General features: G+C 41.0%; 1 protein-coding gene across 1 annotated transcript in view; it reads right to left on the reverse strand.

Moving 5' to 3' along the window:
• Positions 1–15,067, reverse strand: part of KLRG1 (killer cell lectin like receptor G1) — a 56,240-nt gene that overhangs the window by 40,332 nt on the left and 841 nt on the right. The window lies entirely within an intron of this gene.

Genomic DNA, 15,067 nt, shown 5'->3' on the forward strand with positions numbered 1-15,067 from the left:
ACCTGGCTAACTTTGGTATTTTTTGTAGAGATGGGGTTTCACCATGTTGCCCAGTCTGGTCTCAAACTCCTGGGCTCAAGCAATCCACCCGCCTTGGCCTCCCAAAGTGTTGAGATTACAGGCATGAGCCCCACCATGCCCAGCCCTTAGTATCCTTTTCATGGCTTAGAATCTATAGTGATTTTACCTCCCTGATTCCTGATATTGGAAATGTGTGCCTTTCCTCTAGTCATTTTGTCAACATTTTATCAATTTTATTGATCACTTTAAAAAACTAGATTTTGGCTTCATTTTCTCTGTTGTTTTTCTATTTTCTATTCCACTGATGTCTTGTGCCTCTTTATTAGATTCTTCCTTTTGCTTACTTTAAGTGTAATTTCCTCCTCTTCCTCTCATTCCTCAATGTGAAAGCTTAGATCATTGATTTGAGACTTTTTTTTAACTAAAATAAGAGAGCTCAATCAGAAGTTCCACACTTTCACCTGCTACGGTTGCCAGCCCACTGCCAAGGAGAAGCCTGCAACCTCAGAGCTGGAATGCCTTCAAATCCATGACACTGGGCTCTTCCCCCAGAACCCCCGAGAATGGCTGACTGCACTGAGCAACAGCCTGGGAGCCCAAAGAACCAACCAATGGCAACTTCCAGAAAGAGGTGTGAGTACCACGCTGGACTGGCCACTGCATGTAAACATCTCACTATTTTCACACTCCACTTTGGAACTAGCCAGAAGCCAGTGCACCCTCCTCTTTCCCAAGGCCTGGGCAGGGAGGCACAGTGGACTCAGCCTGGCTGGAGAAGCCAGACACGGTTTTGCCTGGAAGCCCAGGGCCCTTACTTGTTTCTCAGAGGCCCCTCAGCCATTGGAGCCACATCTTAGCCCCCGCCTTTCCTACCCTGTCCTAGGCTGGAGACGGGAGAGGAGAGCTTTGTTGAGGACAAACTTCACTCTATGGAAATAAAAAATAAAAATGCTATAAATTTTAGCATAATGCTATAATTTTAATGCTATGAATTTCCTTGTAAGCGCTGCTTTAGCTGCATCCCTTGATGTTGATAATGTTTTCATTTTTGTTCAATTCAAAATATTTGATAATTTAATTCATTATTTCTTCTTTGACCCATGGGTTATAGAAAAACTGTTAATTTTCAAATATTTGGGGATTTTCCACGTATTGTTTTATTAATGATGTCTAGTTTAATTCTGTTTTGGTCAACTATACTTTGCATGATTTCAATCCTTTTAAATGTATTAAAACTTGTTTTATGGCCAGAATATGTGCTATCTTGGTAAAAGTCTGTGTGCACTGGAAAAGAACGTACATTATTCATTTGTCGAATTGTTATATTAATGTCAGTTAAACAGTTTAACTGATATGCTGTTCAAGGCTCCTATATCACCACAGATTTTCTGTTAATTACATGGGGTGGGGGTGTTAAAACCTCCAACTATAATTATGGATCTGTCTTTTTCTCTCAAGTTCGCTTAGATTTTGCTTTATGTATTTTGAAGCTCTGTTATTAGGTGCAAACACATGTTCTCCTGATTATCTGACCCTTTTATCCTTATAAAATTATCACTCCTTATCCCTTATAAAATTGTCACTCTATTTTAGAGCAAGGCTTAGTAATATTTCTTGTTCTGAAATCTACTTTGTCTGATTAAGATAGGCACTCCAACTCTCTTTGCATAGCATAGCTTTTTCTATTATTTCAGTGTGTGTTTTTTTTTTGTTTTAGATAGCATACACTTGGACCTTTTTAAAAAATCTAATCTGACAACCCGTTTTATGGGAGAATTTTGGCCATTTAGATAATGTGATTATCATTTTACTTGAGTTTATGTCTACTACCTTGCATTTATCTTCTGTATGTTCTCTTTATTTTCTGTTCATTTTTCTTTCTTCTTTTTTAAACCGAATGTCTTTCATGATTCTACTTTATCTTTATTATTGCTTATTATTTATCTTTCCCTTTCTTTATTCCCTCCCTCCTCCTTCCTCCCCTTTCCTTAATTTTCTTTCTTTTCTCCCTTCCTTCCTTCTTTTCTTTCTTTCTGTTATGATTGCTCTAGGTTCTCCATTGTACATCTTTAATCACATTCTGCTCTCAAATAATACTATACTACTTCATGTATATGAAGTGAACTTTACAATAGTATACCCATCTCCCTTTCCCTGGCTGTTTTCATACATTTTACTTCTATTGTTATAAATTCCAAAATAAATTATTTTTTCTTTTTTTTTTTTTTTTTGAGACAAGGTCCAGCTCTGTTGGCCAGGCTGGAGTGCAGAAAATACATGGAACCATTGTTCCATATATTGAGCCTTGAACTCCTAGGCTCAAGAAATCTCCCATCTCAGCCTTCAAGCAGCTGAGACTACAAGCATGCACCACCACGCCTGGCTAATTTTTTAATTTTTTGTAGAGACGGAGTCTTGCTATGTTGCCATGGCTGGTCTCAAACTCCTGGGCTCAGAGGATCCTCCTGCCTCAGCTTCCCAAAGTGCTGGGATTACAGGTGTCAGCCACCTGGCCCAGCCTGGTTATTAATTTTTTAGAGATATCTTTAAAAATGTGAACACGTGTCTTTTACACTTATACACATATTTAACATTTCTAAATGTTCTACATTACCTTGTATAAACCTAACTTTTCCCTTGGTGTTATTTTCCTTCATGCAGAAGAAATTCCTTTAATATATCTTTTAGTGGTCTGTTTGCAATGAATTATCCTAGCATGTGTTAATGTGAAAAAAAATTAGTTTGCCTTCATTTCTGAAAGGTATTTTTGAATGCATAGAACTCTAGGTTGACGGGGTTTTCCATGTTCACCCCAGTGTTTTAAATATATCTAACTTTTTCCAGCTTGCATAGTTTCTGATGCAAAGAAACTATGCCATCATGTATTTTTTTCTCTGGCTGCTTTTAACATGTTCTCTGTCATTGACTTTCAACAGCTTAATAATGTAGCTTGGTATATATAATTTTTCATGTTTCTTCTGCCTAAAATCTATTGAGCTTCTTTGATCTATGAGTTTTTAGTTTTTACCTCATTTGGAAAAATTTGGGCCAAATTTGTCCTCTTTCTAAAACCCTAATTATACATGTTAGATTGACTGACGTAGTACCATAGGTCACTGAAGCTCTGATCTTTTCAGAGTTGGGGGAGGTATCTTCTGCTTTCCCTTTGTGTTTATTTTGTTTGTTTCCTTTACTTTTTTTTTTCTTTTTTTTTTTTTTTTTTGGGAAACAGGGTCTGGCTCTGTCACCCAGGCTGGAGTGCAGTGGTGTGATCTCAGCTCACTGCAACCTCCACCTCCTGGGCTCAAGCTATCCTCCCACCTCAGCCCACTGAGTAGCTGGGACTACAGGTGTTCACCACCACGCCCAGCTAATTTTTGTATTTTTTTGGTAGAGATGGGGTTTTGCCATGTTGCCCAGGCTGATCTTGAACTCCTGGGCTCAAGTGATCCATTCACCTCAGCCTCCCAAAGTTCTGGAAATACAGGTGTGAGCCACCACTCCTGGCCTCCATGTATTTATTTTGGATATGTTCTGATAATACGTTTTCAAGTCAGCTAATCTTTCCTTTGGCAGTTTCTAATCATTGTTGATCCCATCCATCATATATTCATCTTATCATTTCAGATATTACACTTCTCATTTCTAGAAGATGTTATTTGAATATCTTCCATTTTTCTCTTCACTGTGTTCAATTTTCCTCTATTCTCTGAACATATGGAGTGTATTTATAATACCTGATTTATCATCCTTGCTGATAATTCTATCAGCTTTGTGATTTCTGGGTCTCTATTAATTTTTTTCCTCCTCGTTATGGATCACATTTACCTCCTTCTTAGCAAGCCTGGCAAGAGACGGGGTCTCACTCTGTTGCATATGTTGCATAGGCTAGAGTGCAGTGGAAGGATCATAGCTCACTATAACCTCCACCTCCTGGCCTCAAACAATTCTCCCACCTCAGCCTCCTGTGTAGCTGGGACTACAGGTGCATACCAGCATGCCTGGCTAATTTTTAAATTTTTTGTAGAGATGGGGTCTTCCTATGTTATCCAGGTTGGTCTCAAACTCTTGGCCTCATGTGATCCTCCCACTTTGGACACTCAATGCACTGGGATTACAGACAACAGCCACCACACCTGGCTTGTGTGGCAATTTTTACCTGGATGCCAGACATTGTGAATTGTATGCTACGGAGTGCCAGATATCATTGTGTTCTTTTAAAAATTGCCACCACAGGTGGTAGCTCACACCTTAAATCTCAGTTTGGGAGGCCAAGGCAGATGGATCACCTGAGGTCAGGAGTTCAAGACCAGCCTGGCCAACATGGTGAAACTCTGTCTCTACTAAAAAAAAAAAATACAAAAATTAGCTGAGCATGGTGGTGGGTGCCTGTAACTGTAACCCCAGCTACTCAGGAGGCTGAGGCAGGAGAATCACTTGAACCTGGGAGACAGAGGTTGCAGTGAGCTGAGATCGCACCATTGCACTCCAGCCTGGGCAACAAGAGTAAAACTCCATCTCTAAAAATAAATAAATAAATAAATAAATAAATATTGCCATCTTATTTTATGGGACACAGTTACCTGTTATCAGTTTGATCCTTTTGAGGCCTGCTTTTTATCTAGAACTGTGAAGAATCAGAGATTTTATGCTACTTCTGAGCAAACACATTAACCTGCCAAGTTTCACAAATATTAGCTAAAGACAAAAAACTCCTGGCTCAAAGGCAAAGGACATTACTATTAACAGTATAGCAAGCAACATGAGATTCCTGTTTGCATTGGTTTTTCTTGCCTCCCAAGTCTCAAAGCAGCAATATGGAAAAGGCCAGATGGATGCTGTGCAACCAGTGGGTCTACATCACAGCTTGAGCAGTTTAATGTCTGTGAACCTCAGTTTCCTTATGTAAAATAGAAATAATAATGAAACCTAACTTGCTAAGTTGGTACAGGGATTAAAGGAGATGACTCTTGGTATCTTTGATAATCAGGGAAGAAATTTTCTTTTTCTCCTCTTCTTTGCCATCTGCTATACCTTGTCCCCTCAAATAACCTAACTACCAGAAAACATTGAGTGGGTCAAATGAAAGAAGACCTTAGGGAATCTCCCTTGAGCTTAGGGAATCTGAATTTTTATAATGCGCTACAAGCAGTACTATATTTTGTCCCAAAATGATACATGACCTTTATTATACTGGACAATAAACAAATCTGCCCTTGGCCCCAGAAGGAGACTATTTCTGTATTCTAAGGCTGTTCACTATTCAGATATCCTTGAAAAGATAGTCTGGAACAAAAGGTCAGTTAGTGCCTCTGCTTGCAAGACATGCAAAAATGTGAGCAATCCATGGATCCATGCTTCCCACCATATTAAAGCTTTATCAGGGCTTTATATAAGTCTAGAACTAATTTGAACATGCTAATGAGTCAAAAGTCTTCTCAGAACTTTACTGAAAATCCCCTATTAAGAACATCTTTCCACTCTGGCAGGTGAAAACACTATTCTAGCCCTGTGTGAGATCTAGGAGTTGTTCTGCCTACTCCTTTCAAGTGGTTCAGCTCAGAACTCAACCAAAGGCTTGAGAGGATTCCTCTGTAGTTATCTAGAGCTCACTCTTTGCGCATCTCTCTTTTCTCTGGTACTCTGACCCACAAATCTTAGCTGCCTTAGTCTTCTCAAACTCCACACTCTCTCCCTCCAAAGCTCAGTGAAACTGCCAGGCTCTGTCTGGGTTCCCCCTTCTGCACTGCACCTTGGATAGTCTCACCATGCATTAAGCAGGGGGAATTGTGGGGCTCACCTAACTTACTCCCCTCCTCTCAGGAATCACTGTCTTGTGTTACCTGTTGTCCAATATCAGGAAGCCATTGTTCCATATATTTTCCCAGTTTGCCAGTTGTTTAAGATAGAAGAATAAATCCAGTCCCAGTTATACCATCATGAACAGAATCCAGAAGTCTGAAAATAGATATTAAACTAGCAGACAAATTTATTGTCTAAATATAAAATCCTAACAAATCTAAAAAGCAACTGCCAAAATAAGTGGCAAGCTAACAGAATACAGTTACAAATACAAAAACCAATTGTGTTTCTACATACTACCAGTAAACGTTCACGAAATAAATTTTTCACAATCACTTCAGTTATAAAAGCATCAAAAAATAAAGCACTTCAGGACAAATGTAACAAAAGACATGTAAGTCCTCTACACTGAAAACTGTAAAACATTGCTGAAAAAAATTAAGGCCTACATAAATAGAGTCGTATCCTATTTGTCATAGCCCGAGGAGTTCTTCTTGCATGCTGCCCTGAAAAAAACAATGAGAACAGCAGGTGTTGCAGCAAAGAGTTTAACAACTGCAGGGCCAGCCAAGTGAGGAGAAGGACAGACACTTTTCAAACCCACCCCCCAAGAATTCAGCGGCTAGGGTTTTTTAACTACTACTTTGGCAGGCAGGGGGCTGGAGAACTGAAACAACTGATTGGCTGGGGATGAAATTGCAGAGGTGTCTAAAACTGTATTCACACAGCCAAGTCATTTCCTGGGAAGGGGTCTCAGGACCGGGTGGCATCTCTTGGTCTCCTGAAATGCTAAATCTGAAAAATGTCTCAAAGACCAGTTCTTTAGGTTTTACAACAGTAATATTACCCACAGGAGAAGTTGGAGAAGCTCTAAATCTTGCGACCTCAGATACATGACTCTGGGGCAGTAAGCAACTTATATAACAAAAACAAGCTAAGCAATGGCAGGTCATTGTTCAACTATGCCTATTCTTTAGCAAAGTTCAAGCCCCTACCATAATTTTAACTTTGTCTTATGAATGTGGCTTCAATCTCTGAACAAAAGTGGGGTGAGTTTTCTTTGCCTCAAAGTTTAACTGTAAACTAAATTCCTCTTACAGTTATCTTGGCCCCCACATTAGATGAACAAAAAAACAATTTAACCTGTGAGGTCAGAAGCAAGATGGAGTCAACCATATTAGACTTCTCTCATTACTTATAGTTCTGCAAAGTTGGTTTCATATTCATGAATTATAAGACTAAACATTAAGATGTCAGTTTTCCCCAAATTTATCTACAGATTCATATCAACCCCAACTGTAACCTCAGCAAGATTTTTTTTATTTTTTTGATACAGGGTATCACTCTGTTGCCCAGGCTAGAGTACAGTGGTGCAACCACGGCTCTCTGAAGCCTTGACCTCCTGGGCTCAAGAGATCCTCCCACTTTAGCCTCCCAAGTAGCTGGGACCATAGGCACACGCCACCACGCTCAGCTAATTTTTAGGGTTTTTTGTAGAGACAGAGTCTCGCCATGTTGCCCAGGCTGGTTTGAACTCCTGAGCCCAAGTGATCTTCCCATCTCAGCCTCCGAAAGTGCTGAGATTACACGTGTGAGCCACTATGCCTTGCCCAGCAGGATTTTTTAACAGAAATTGACAGGTTGCTTTTAAAGTGTATATGGAAATGCAAAGGACCTAGAATAGCCAAAACAATCTTGAAAAGACAAGAAAGACTTATAATACCTTTCTTCAAGACTTAATATAAAACTAGAAGAATCAGGAGTGTGTTATTAGCATAATAATAAAGATATCAATTAAACAGAATTAAATCCAGAAACAGAACTACATTTATACAATCAGTTGATTCTCAACAAATCTCTGAAGCAATTAAGAGAGGAAAAAATCGTCAAATAATGTTATAGGAAGTCATTATATATCCATATGGGGAAAAAAAGGAACCTCAGTCCTACCTCAACCATACACAAAAATTAACTCAAAATAGATCACAGGCCGGGCACACTGGTTCATGCTTGCAATCCCAACACTTTGGGAGGCCATGTTGGGAGAATCACTTGAGGCCAGGAATTTAAGACCAGCCTGGACACTATAGCAAGAGCCTGTCTCTAAAAAATTTTAAAAATAAATTACAGACATAAACATAAAACTATAAGGCTTCTTAGAAGAAAATACAGATGGAACCCAAATGCCCATCAAAAGAGGAATGAATAAGATGAGAAATACGATGGTTCCCCACCCTTATCTGCAGTTGTGCTTTCTACAACTTCAGTTACCAGTGGTAAGCCAAAGTCTGAAAATATCAGATGAAAAATTCCAGAAATAAACTACTCATAAGTTTTAAATTGCATGCTGTTCTGAGTACTGTGATAAAATCTTGCACTGTCCTGCTCCATCCCACCTAGGACATGAATCACCCCTTCGTCCAGTGGAAACACGCTGTGGACACTCCCTGCCCGTTAGCGTCCCTCTCAGTTATCAGATTGACTGCCGCAGTATCACAGTGCAAGTAACTGATTTTACTTAATAATGGCCACAAAGCGCAAGAGTAGTAATGCTGGCTATGCAGACATGCCAAAGAGAAGTGTAAAGTGCTTCCTTTCAATAAAAAGGTGAAGGTCCTTGACTTACTAAACAAAACAAAACAAAAACATGTATTCTGAGGTTGCTAACATCTATGGTAAGAATAAATCCTCTACTTGTTAAATTGTGAAGAAGGGAAAAGAATGTGTGCTAGTTTTGCTGTTGCAACTCAAACTGCAAAAGTTACTGCCATGGGTCATGCGTGGTAAGTGCTTCATTAAGATGGAAAAGGAAGGCATTAAATTTGTGGGTGGAAGATATGAACGAAACGTATTCTCATTGAAGGCAACTGGGTTAGATGCTGTCCACACCAGGGGCCTTGGAACATGTCCCCTGAGGAGAAGGGAGGGCTACTGTATTCATAAAATGTAATACTACCCCACCAAAACACAAAACAAAACCTACTACTGAAACATACAATTTCAGAGATATTACAGTTAAAGAAATCAAACAAATGCAAAAGGAACATGCTATTGACACAGGATTTTTTGGTGTTGCTCCACAGCCGGAGACCTCCACGGCCAGGGGGGCCCTGCTCAAGATCAAGATTCACTCGTGACCACTGGGCTGGCTCCACCCACTGGGCTTGGCAGGCTATGCTTGGCTCTTGGCTAGCGCTACTGGCCCAGATCTCACACCCACCAAGGGCAAGCCAGGCATGCTAGCTGCTACAGCAGGGCATCACCTCCAGGCATCAGCTTCATGTGAGGCTGTGGCTGGATCAGGTATACTGCAAGCAGCTTCTCTGCCTTGGGCACTGGTGTATAAACGAAGGGAACGCAGTGGTACCCAAAAAACTCAGAGACACCAGCAACTGCGGAAACTCAAAGGCCAGGTGCAGTGGCTCATGCCTGTAATCCCCACACTTTGGGAGCCTGAGGTGGGAGAATCACTTGAGGTCAGGAGTTCGAGACCAGCTGGGCCAACATGGCGAAACCCCGTCTTTACTAAAAATACAAAAAATTAGCCGGAAGTGGTGGCAGGCACCTGTAATCTCAGTTACTCAGGAGGCTGAGGCAGGAGAATCACTTGAACCTGGGAGGCAGAGGTTGCAGTGAACCAAGATCACATCACTGCACTCCAGTCTGGGTGATACAGGGAGACTCTGTCTCAAAAGAAAAAGAAAAAAAAATGCGGTGGAGGGTGTTACAGCATGTTACAGCTCTGGCTTGGGGAATCCCAAGGTCTGCACCCCCAAGAGTCTCAGCTCGTTTGTGTTACAGTTCATTCATTCCTGCCGTCTGCAAGTTTTGCCAAACGGGGGCATGTCCCAACTTGTTCAGTCCCACCAGCCCATGGCTCCTGGGCTGGCCTGGCCCCACCACCACTTCCCATAACGTGGGGTGGCTGCCTGGTGCCAGGAGAGGGCAGGAGGGCTACAGCCTTGCAGCTTCTTTTGCACCCGCTGTTCAGCAGGTCCCGAGTTCTTGTCCTGCGTCCAAGAAGAATGAAGTTACACTGACAACTGCAGAGTGACCAAGGCAGAGAGGACGTTTATAGAGCAACAGAACAGCTCCCAGCAGAGAGGGGACTCAAAGGTGGGTAGTCCCACTGTGTAGCTGAGTCCGGGAGTTTTTATGGGCTCAGAATGGGGGAGTGTGTGCTGACTGGTCCACAGGCAGCCTGGAAAAAGCACCATGTGATTGGCTAAAAGGCATTGCGGGAGTTCTCACTTGGGTCTTGGATTCTACCCAGAACTGGCAGGTGAGTTTTCAGGCTTCAGGCGGTCTTTGACTCAAAGGTCGGTTTTCACCAGGGACCCGCCCGTATCTGCCTAGGAATTTGTCTGCTTCCCACCACTATCAGTATCTGTCCGTTTATACTAAGTTCTAAAATAGGCAAAATTAATCTATAATTTAAAAAAAAGAAAAATTCAAAAGACCAGGCTTGATGGCTCATGCCTGTAATCAGCACTTCGGGAGGCTGAGGTGGAAAGATTACCTGAACCCAGGAATTCAAGACCAGCTTGGGAAAAATAAGGAAACCTCATCTCTACAAAAAATAAAAAAATTATCCTAGCATGGTAGCACACTCCTGTGGTCCCAGCTACTCCACAGGCTAGCTGGGAGGATCATTTGAGCCTGGGAGGTCGAAGCTGCAGTGAGCCATGTTTGCACCATCACACTCCAGCCTGAGTGATAGAGATTCTATCTCAAAAAATAAAAAAAATCAGAGCAATAGTTGCCTCTAGGACTAGGAGAAAATGACTGGATAGGAGCATGAGGAAATTTTCTTGGATGATGAAAATCTTCTAAATATTTTGATTACAGAGGGGTAACAGTTATGATGCATTTGTCAAAATAAATTGAATTGTATCCTTAAGAGTTGTACATTTTGGCCAGGTGCGGTGGCTCACGCCTGTAATCCCAGCACTTTGGGAGGCCGAGGTGGGCAGCACAAGGTCAGGAGTTCGAGACCAGCCTGGCCAACATGGTGAAACCCCATCTCTACTAAAAATACAAAAATTAGCCGGACATGATGGCAGGCACCTGTAGTCCCAGCTACTTGGGAGGCTGAGGCAGGAGAATAGCTTGAACCCGGACGGCAGAGGTTGCAGTGAGCCGAGATCACGCCATTGCACTCCAGCCTGGGTGACAGATCGAGACTCCGTCTCAAAAAAAAAGAAAAAAAAAAAGAGTTGTACATTTCATGATTTATATATTTTGCCTTAACAAGAGAAAACAGAACTTTAAACAAATATGGAACTCTTACTAGTAGGCTTGCTTCACACATCGTATGGCTTATCAGTTAAAAAACCACTTCCTGTGTTTTCTTATATGTGAATAAATGTATACATACAATGAATATAATGGGAACTTGGTTCGCTCTTGGAAATAAACAATCTCCTAGCTCTGTCTGCTGACACTGAAGCAGTGACACACAAGTAACAACAAACACAACTCGTAATCACATCTTGGTTTCTCAATACCATTTTCCACTAAAAGAACCAAGACCCCTTGGTGAAATGACTGATTCTAGGATAAGGGTAAGAGAACCACAAAACTTTGTAAAAATATACATTTGAGGCATACAAGATATTTTGATTGATACACATATACATAGTGAAGTGATTACTTCAGTCAAGCAAATTAACATATTCATCATCTCATGTAGTTATTTTTTTTTTTTGGTGGTAAGAGTACCTAAAATCTACTCTCCTGGCAAAGTACCAGTATACAATACAATATTAACTATAGTCCTTATGTTACACATTAGAACATTAGAATCCAACCGCAACTTTGTACCTTTTGACCTACATCTTCCCATTTCCCCTACCCCGCCCCTGGTAACCATCTTCCTACACTGTTTCTATGGTGATTTTTTTTAAGACTCTACATACAACTGATATCATATCGCATTTTTCTTTCTGTGTGTGTCTTATTTCACTCAGCATGATGTCCTCCAGGTCCATTCATGCTGAATGCTGCAAGATAAACACGGAACATCTTATGTGCCTGAAAGTAAAGAATTCCTCAAAAAATCATATGGATATGTCAAAAGGATAAAGGAGGCACCATTAAAAGGCTCCCACTGGCTGCTCAACAGAGGCCCACACCCTCCAGCAACTTCTCAGCCTCATCAGTGGGTGGGCTGCATGTTCCTGTGGTAGGAAACACACCCGCCCCTCAGAGATCTGAATCTCTAATCTTGCAAGTGGGGAAGGGAGCATTTCCTTTAACTTAAGTAACTCCTTTACTAACTCTTCTTCAGCCCTAGACATAACAGCTCCTTTTTGTAGCTGCTACTTCTGTATCATAGAGTCCTCTTTTAGAACTCATCATCTTTTACTAGAAAATAATCCTTTAAATTTTTCCTGTTAAAATCACCAATACGATAACTGTTTCTGAATGGACCCTGAATGATATAAAAACATATCACTTCCCTTGCATTTCTATCCAAAAAAAATGCAAACTTAAATATAATCATGAGGAAATGATAGCGGCAGGAGGCAGACAAATGCCTAGGCAGATCCCCAGTGAAACCCCATCTCCAAGCTGAAGACAGTTTAAAGCCTGAAAGCCAAGCTACAAGTCAAATCCATGGACTGGATTAAAAATCCGTCTTCCCATTTGGCACATTTTTCTTTGATTGATCCTCACCTTTCACCCATTTAATATACACCTACCCTTTCCTAATTGGTTTTCTACACTGTTGTGCCTACCTTTGAGTGGTGTCTTCGCTTTAACTTTTTTTGCATATTCACAAACCAATCAGCACGCACTTCCCATTCTGAATCCATAAATGCCCAGACCCAGTCACATTGGGTGAGAAACCACCTGACTGCAGGGGTGGGGGACCACCTCCACCTACCGCATCCCCTCTCCGCTGAGAGCTGTTCCATCGCTCAATAAAATTCGTCTCCATCCTTCTCATCCTTCAAATTGTCAGCATATCCTCATTCTTCTTGGATGTGGGACAAGAGTTCAGGAACCACCGAACGCAGGTACAAACTATAACACAAGCAGCAGGTCAAGTGAGGCCTGGGAGTTTTGGGGGGGAGTGTCACTAGCTATGGAGGGGTCCCTGGTTGGCAAAGTAACCAAGAAAAATCCTACGTCAGATATATCAAACAAAACCAAAATGAAAGACATTCTACAAAACAAGTGGCCAGTACCTATCAAAATTTCAAAGTTAAGTAAGATCAATGACAACTAATTACAATGGGTGACTCTGGCTTGGCTCCTGTGATTGTTGGGAAACGGGAAGTAACTATACAGGGCATCTATTGAAACACGTGATAAAATTTTGAATACAGACTATGGATTTGGTAATATTGTATTAATACTGTAGTTCCTGATTTTGATAAGAGGATGTCCTTGTTTCTAGGAAATACACACTGACATACTTAGTGGTAATGGAAGTTTGTTTACTCTCAACCTGTTCAAAATAAACTAATGTATATGGAGGGGAAAGAGATGAGTTTAGGTAAAATGTGTACCAGAGTTCTTTGTATTATCCTTGCATCTTCTCTATAAATGATAAATTATATTAAAATTGAAAGTTACCAAAAACTATATTTAGTCCTTGAAATATGGTAAACATGATCATTTTGAAAAGCATCTGAGCCGGGCTCAGTGGCTCACACCTGTAATCCCAGCACTTTGGTCGGCTGAGGCAGGCAGATTATTTGAGTTTAGGAGTTCAAGACAAGCCTGGGCAAAAATGTGAGACCCTGTCTCTACGAAAAATACAAAAATTAGCTGGGCACGGTGGCTTGCGCCTGTGGTCCCAGCTACTTGGGAAGCTGAGGTTCTAGGACTGTTAGTTACCTTCCTCTCTTATGATTATACGGAACAGGAGGCATCCTTCCCATTTGATTTCAGAACAACAATCCTAGAACTGCTTTCTAAACAAGGTGAACAATTTACCTTGTGTGGGAGAAGGCAGTGTGAGTGTAGGTTTATTGTGGGGAGTGTGCTTGTTAATAATGAGGCTAGAAAGGAGGCAGGCCAGAAATGCAAACAAAACAAAACAAAAAAAAAACCTGCTCATTTCAATTTTTGCCCCAGCAAGAACCTTGAGCTCAGTTCTCAGAGGTGAGAGTTCTAACACAGAAAGCACCCAGAAAGGGCACTGAGGTCTGAGAAGCAAGGAAGTGACCCAGTTTGTTTGCCTCTGGTTGGAAAGGGAAACTACCCCTGCTTCCACTCTGACAGCAGACAAGTTAGTCAACCTACTCAATTGCATTTCTGGCCCATTCCCCATTTCCAACATGAACACTTCCTCCCCTCCAGCCCAATGCTACCCTAGGCAGTCACTAAGAGGCAAGATTTCTGAAATCAAAACTTGAATTAACCAACAAAGGAACATCAATTCTAGAATGGATTGTAACAGGGATTTTACAATCTGTAAAATTCTCTGCTGTATCCCCAAGACCTATATTATATATTATGTGGTTTTGGCACATAGTAATTGCTCAGTAAAGCTGTGTTGAGTTACTTGATAAAAAGTAAGTCAGTAAAAATAAATGCTCAACATTAATGTCATTGGTTAAGTAGCAATGCACAGAACTAAATCTTATGCTATTAAAAAGTTTATTTGTAAAGTCAAGGATATGGAAAAATATTTGATATATACATATATTTTTGAGATAGGTTCTCACTCTGTCACCAAGACTGGAGGGTAGTGGCATGATCATAGCTCACTGCAGCCTCCAAATCTCAGGCTCAAGCGATCTTCCAGCCTCAGGCTCCCAAGCAGCTGGGACTACAGGTGTGCACCACCAAGCCCAGCTAATTTTTTTTTTTGAAAGAAGGTGTCTCACTATGTTGCCCAGGCTAGTCTTGAATTCCTGACCTCAAGTGATCCTCCTGCCTCGGAATCCCAAAGTGCTGGGATTATGGGCATGAGCCACAGTGTGGGACTAATACATTTTTGAAAAAAGGAAACAACATATATTCATGAAGGAAATACACACCCTCCTGGTGAGTTAATGTATGATTTTTGTTTTGTTGTTTTCTGTGTTATCTGATCACAAATTAATTTTCAGAAAGAAAAAAATTTAAATTTTATTTTTTTATTGGGGCAACATCCAACTCAGATATGATTACTACCTAGCCTGAACTGAATGTATTACTAATAAAGAAATGCAGAATGGCGTACAGGAGGTACAGCGTAGTGCTTGAGAACATGGATTATGAAGACTATTTAAATACTGGCTCCATA

Source organism: Nomascus leucogenys, chromosome 23 (genome assembly GCF_006542625.1).
Source record: "Nomascus leucogenys isolate Asia chromosome 23, Asia_NLE_v1, whole genome shotgun sequence".
NCBI classification, from domain to species: Eukaryota; Metazoa; Chordata; class Mammalia; order Primates; family Hylobatidae; genus Nomascus; species Nomascus leucogenys.